This window comes from Danio rerio, chromosome 4 (assembly GCF_052040795.2).
Source record: "Danio rerio strain M-AB ecotype USA chromosome 4, GRCz13ab, whole genome shotgun sequence".
NCBI classification, from domain to species: domain Eukaryota; kingdom Metazoa; phylum Chordata; class Actinopteri; order Cypriniformes; family Danionidae; genus Danio; species Danio rerio.
This window is the reverse complement of record NC_141024.2, coordinates 66,676,475-66,682,500: the sequence shown is the minus strand read 5'-3', so window position 1 is coordinate 66,682,500 and position 6,026 is coordinate 66,676,475. Positions and strand designations below refer to the sequence as shown.

The window sequence follows — 6,026 nt, the reverse complement described above, 5'->3', positions numbered from 1 at the left end:
TCGTGGGTTTGTGTTCTGTTTATTGTTCATAATACTTCAGTTATAAAGGATTAGTTTAAGAGTTTTTTGTCATTTGCTTTATTTGAGTTTGTTCAACATGTGATTGTCACTGGACTATATCAGAACCAGCATCACTGTCTGCTCATCACTTTTATTGCCTGATATTTTGTGTTCATGTTAGTTTAGAAGCAGAAAAGAGCCAGATTACAAGATATGTGAGATATTTGCCAGAAACATCTTTGTTATGTCCACATTGTGAATGTAAATTGATATTGTTTATTTTCTTCCTGTTTATAGTTTTACTCCGCCCTTATTAAAGTGTGATAAAGGACATTCTGTGTCTGTGAAGTTCATGAGGGAGAGTTTAACTTGCTGTTAAAGTATACACAGGACGTATTTGGAGAACAGTACACACACATCTCTGAGCTGATACTGTACAGTTCTTCAGCAGAAATGTAGAGAACAAGTTTCACTGCTCAACTACAATGCTGAAACTGTACAGTGTTAATATGAGATATAATATCACGCTTAATGTGAGAACTGCCCCAGTGCACTGACATATTTAACAGCTTTGATTCATATCTGGACACTAGAAGAGCAGTGAAGTATCAAAGTATCTGTATTCACAATAAAAAAAGGCAGTGCTGCTCCACATACTTGAGTTTGTCCAGTGTGTAGTTTGGATCCTCCAGTTGTTCAGAGAGCAGCTTGACTCCTGAATCTCCTGGATGATTGTAGCTCAGATCCAGCTCTCTCAGGTGTGAGGGGTTTGAAGTCAGAGCTGAAGACAGAAAACCACAGCCTTCCTCTGTCACCATACAGCCAGACAATCTACAAACACAGCAATAGTCCACATCACACAGTTGGACAATCACACATCTCTTTGTGTTGTGAAGATGCTGACTGCTGTTTCTGCTCATGTCAACAGCAGTGATGAACACACACATCCTGATCAGCTCTCCTTATTGATCAAGCCCTCGCATCAGCAAACACACTCACACACTCAACAAGGACTCGACATCATCTGTAGAAGTGTACAGAGCATGACACCTTACACGTGTTATTATATATTTTTAGTTATTTTACTGTAGTTGAACCTGGTAAAGTTTTCAAACAGTGAACTGAGACTGCAACTATTAGTGAAATCTATATTAAAGCTCTTCAAATATGATTTAGATTTACAGTAATTGTTTTTCATGTTTAAATCTGATTTATTCTTGTGTTTAAAGTGTTTGTCATTCCTTTACTTCAGTGTCTCAGACTCATTCAGAAATGATTATTAAATGCTGGATTAATGCACAAGAGAGTTTGGCGAACACGTTTTACACAATTTCAAATATATATTATATGTGCGGCTGTATAAGTCACATACAGCGCTCAGCATAATGGAGGGCTGCCCATTCTGAAAATCAAGACTTTCCTCCATTTCTCAGTCAATATAGGCAGTGTATTCTGCTGCATTTAAACAGAACACATTTATTTAACAGATTTATTCATGACAATCATATTTTAGTCACCAAACATATTCAGAAATTAAAAGATAATACAATTAAATTCAAGCTAAATACTGCAAAAACAAATTACAAGCTACAAAATTTCAACTTAATCTGTAAATGTGTTGCTTCTCTTGATTTTTAATTTTGTATTTAATATTTTTCTATAACACAAAAATTTGTCTGTAGTAGTTTTTACACCGTTAGCATGAGTTATTTTGTTAGATGAGCTCCAGATTTGGCTAATCTATTGTATATGCACAAATATAATATTGTAGAGCTTCCTATTAAAATATGAATGTAAAAGAGAGATTAGTGAGGGGTGTACTTATATATGCTGAGCACTGTATATTGTTCACCCAGAGTGTTTACATGGTCACACAGCAGTAACACAACAAGCATTGAGTTTGGGCTAGCTTCTGCAGATGGACATTGCTGTACACTGCCCTTAATGAGTGAGTGGGGGAGTGTCTGTTGTCTCTCAGGTGTGAATTATTCATGACCATTGTCACTCACACATACAGCTGAGATCAGCCAAAACAACCTTAACAAAATGTAGATCATTGTAATGTTTTCTCTGAATGAGAGAACAGAATAATTTTCACATAATTGTGCAGTAAATATTCTAGTCTACAAGACTGCTTACTCTAAAGTCTTGTTCAGGCACATTCAGTCTGGTTTTTTCCTTCTAAAACCTACTAACCACACAATATTTGTTTCTAAAAAACACAAGCATGTACATCAATATCTTTCACATATTATCGTAGCTCAGTTTGAGCTGAATACTAATAAAACACATGTTGGCCAGTTCTGTGTAATAAGTAGCTGAATCAGCACAGATGTCAGGGCATGTCAAAACATCTCAGGGACCCCAAAATCACCTCAGACCCCTGAGGGTTAACAACAGGTATAGTATGAGCAGTGTGAAACACAATTACTGATAAACCATAATTCCAGTTATCTGGGGTTTAGTATCACCCAGGGTTAACATGTTCAAGCATGAAGAGCTCTAATATGAAACTGTCTGACTGTAGTTATTGTAGAGTGGAGAATCATTTACCTCAGTGTCTCCAGTTTACAGTGTTGACTCTTCAGTCCATCAGAGAGCTTCTTCACTCCTGAATCCTGCAGCTCATTGTTACTCAGGTCCAGCTCTCTCAGCACACAGTTTGAGGATTGTAGAGCTGAAGACACACTCTCACAAGAATCGGCAGTGAGTTTACATGTCATCAATCTGAGAAAGAGCACACATTACTAAAAACACACTGTTAATGTGATCTGTCTGATGTAACAAAACAATCAATCAATCAGTCAATCAATCAATCAATCAATCAATCAGGTGTTTAAACTCAGACCTCAGTGTGTCCAGTTTACAGTGTTGATTCTTCAGTCCATCAGAGAGCTTCTTCACTCCTGAATCCTGCAGGTGATTGTTACTCAGGTCCAGCTCTGTCAGCACACAGTTTGAGGATTGTAGAGCTGAAGACAAACTCTCACAACACTGAACAGTGAGATTACAGCTCTGTAGCCTGTGTAGAGGACAACACAATATGTATGTGTTAATCTGGTGTGTTTGATAGTCTGAAGCACATCTGACTGTAGTGACTGGTTTAACTTCACTAATTAGTGAGCACATCTGCTGATTTTAGCTTTAAATAGTATTTATGTCTATTGTTACGGCTCAGTATCTGTGCCTGTGTTTGTTTGTATTTTTTTTCTCTCCCCCTCCTTCTCTACCTATCATTTTCTTTTGGTCCGCCCAGCTCATCTACCTATTGGCTAAGCTAGATGCCAGTCATCATTACCATTTGCGATGACATCATCATTGTCCAATCACAAGCAGACTTCCCCACTTTAAAAGGAAGCCGGTGCAGTTGAAAGCTAGCTTAACCCAAGCAGAAGTAAGGAAGGTAATAAGGACAACAAAAAGAAATTATTGGAGAAAATTCTGTGATGAAATTGGCGCAGATATAGATATAAATGATATGTGGAATATGATCAAGAAAATGGGTGGAAAGCAAATAAATAAAAATATTCCAGCTTTAATAAAAGAAGGTAAATACATAACGACCAATGAAGAAAAAGCAGAGGAGTCGGTAGAAGTCTTTGTTAAGGTTCACAGTAATAATAATTTATCAGACAGTATGAGAATAAAAAGGGAACAAATCATAAAAGAAAATCCAAATGTATAAACACAAAAAGCACCAACTGGGGGCATATTGGATGCAGATTTTACTATACATGAACTGAAGCAGGTAATACAGAATTTGAAATGTACATCTCCAGTTAAAGATGAAATTGGTTATGAAATGATAAAACATCTTTCAGATACATCACTAATTAATTCTAAAGTTCTTCAATAAAATATGGGAAGTGGGAAAACTTCCTATGTCTTGGAAACATGGAGTGATAATTCTAATTGGAAAACCGGGCAAAGAGCATACAGTAGCAACAAATTCTAGACCAATTGCGTTGACATCTAATTTATGTAAGATAATGCAAAAGTTAATAGTATCTCTGCTAAATTATGTGTTAGAAAGTAAAAATCTTTTAAATCATTATCATAGTGGCTTTAGAAAAGGACGAAGTACAATGGATCCAGTTTTATGTTTAGAATCAGAAATTAGGAAAGCAATGATGAATAAGGAGGTGTTAATAGGGATATTCTTCGATATCGAAAAGGCATATGATATGCTTTGGAAAGAGGGAGTATTAATTAAATTAGACAATATGGCAATCAAAGGGAAAATGTACAATTGGATTATGGACTTTTTGTTTAACAGAACTATTCAGGTAAGGGTAGGAACAAGTTATTCTAGCATACATTCTATAGATAATGGGACCCCACAGGGTAGTGTATGCAGCCCGGTGTTATTTAACATTATGATTAATGATATATTTGAAACGGTTGGACAAGAAATAGGCAAGTCTTTATATGCAGATGACAGTGCTTTGTGGAAAAGGGGAAGAAACGTAGAATATGTTAAAGAAAAAATGCAAAAAGCAGTTAATGAAGTGGAAAATTGGGTAAATAAATGGAGCTTTAAATTGTCTGTAGAAAAAACCAAAGTGATGTGTTTCTCAAAAAAAAGGAAATCCCCAAATATCATAATAAATCTATATGGGCAAGAGTTAGAGCAGGTTCAAGAAATCAGGTTCCTAGGAGTATGGATAGACTCAAAACTTATATTTACAACCCATATAAAGAAAATACAAGATAAATGCAAAAAACTATTAAATATTCTAAGATGTTTGGCTGGAGTAGAGTGGGGTGCTACCAGACATGCATTAAAAAGAATATACTGTGCTATGATAAGGCCAATTTTAGATTATGGCAGTATAGTATATTGCTCAGCGTCCAAATCTCAGCTACAAAAAATTAGTGTTATTCAATCTCAAGCATTAAGAATAGGAAGTGGAGCATTTCGTACATCTCCCATTCCAGCGATTCAGGTGGAAATGGCAGAACAACCAATAAAGTATAGAACACTTAAGCTGAAAATGGCATATTGGAGCACTGTAAGAGGGCATGCAGATACACTTCCAGTAAAAGCAATAATCAAAAACTGTTGGGAACATGAATATAGCAAGAACAGGAGTTTCGGGTGGAATACAGAATTGGAGGACAGGAAATTAGGATTGGATCAAATAAAAATAGGACCTACATTAACTATACCAGATACACCTCCCTGGATGTTTCAAGTGCCACAAGTTGATTTACAGATACACAGTATAATTAAGGATAAGAACAGGAGTCTGTCTAAAGATAATCTAGTAAGACGATATCTAAAACAAAAATATTTAAATTATACACAGATATATACAGATGGGTCTAAAAATCCAGACAATGGTTATACAGCAGCAGCTCTATATATTCCTAACAATAAACAAAATGTTTCAATGAGGTTAAGTAATCATATATCAGTTTTCTCAACAGAATTAATGGCAATATCAATGGCAATGCAGTGGGTGGAAAAAAATCAGCCATTAAGAGTAGTGGTGTGCTCTGATTCATACTCAGCACTACATTGTTTGAATATGGGGACCTCAGAAACACGACAGGATCTACTAAATGAAATATTTCAAAACATAAATAAAATAAACCAAATAGGAGTAACAGTAACATTTTTATGGATCCCTGCTCATGTAGGAGTAGAAGGAAATGAAATAGTAGACAAGATGGCGAAAACAGCATTGTGGAAAGATGAGGTGGATATTGAGATTCCGCTATCTAAAACAGAAATAAAACATATTATAAATATATCAGTAAAGAATCTTTGGCAAGAGGACTGGGATTCAGAATCAAATGGAAGACATCTGTATAATATACAAAATAAAGTGGGGAAAGAAAGGAAAGTATATGGGAACAGGAAGGAAGACACAGTCATATCCAGACTTCATATAGGTCATTCCAATTTTAACAGTTCACTATTCAAGATAGGGAAAAGGGAAACAGAATGCTGCAAACATTGTGGACAAATCGAAACCATAGAACATGTATTAATCAAGTGTACAAAATATAGAAGAGAGAGG

The 6,026-nt window shown here is 35.7% G+C and overlaps 1 protein-coding gene across 1 annotated transcript in view; it reads right to left on the bottom strand.

The window, feature by feature from the left end:
* Positions 1 to 2,786, bottom strand: part of LOC137489839 (NLR family CARD domain-containing protein 3-like) — a 32,247-nt gene extending 29,461 nt beyond the window's left edge. Inside the window, exons 1-2 of the mRNA XM_087245907.2 lie at positions 2,554 to 2,786; positions 658 to 831 (exon numbers count right to left, since the gene is read on the bottom strand). The gene's annotated coding sequence lies outside the window, so the exon portion shown is untranslated. The remainder of the gene's footprint in view (positions 1 to 657; positions 832 to 2,553) is intronic.
* Between the last annotated feature and the right edge of the window lie 3,240 nt (positions 2,787 to 6,026).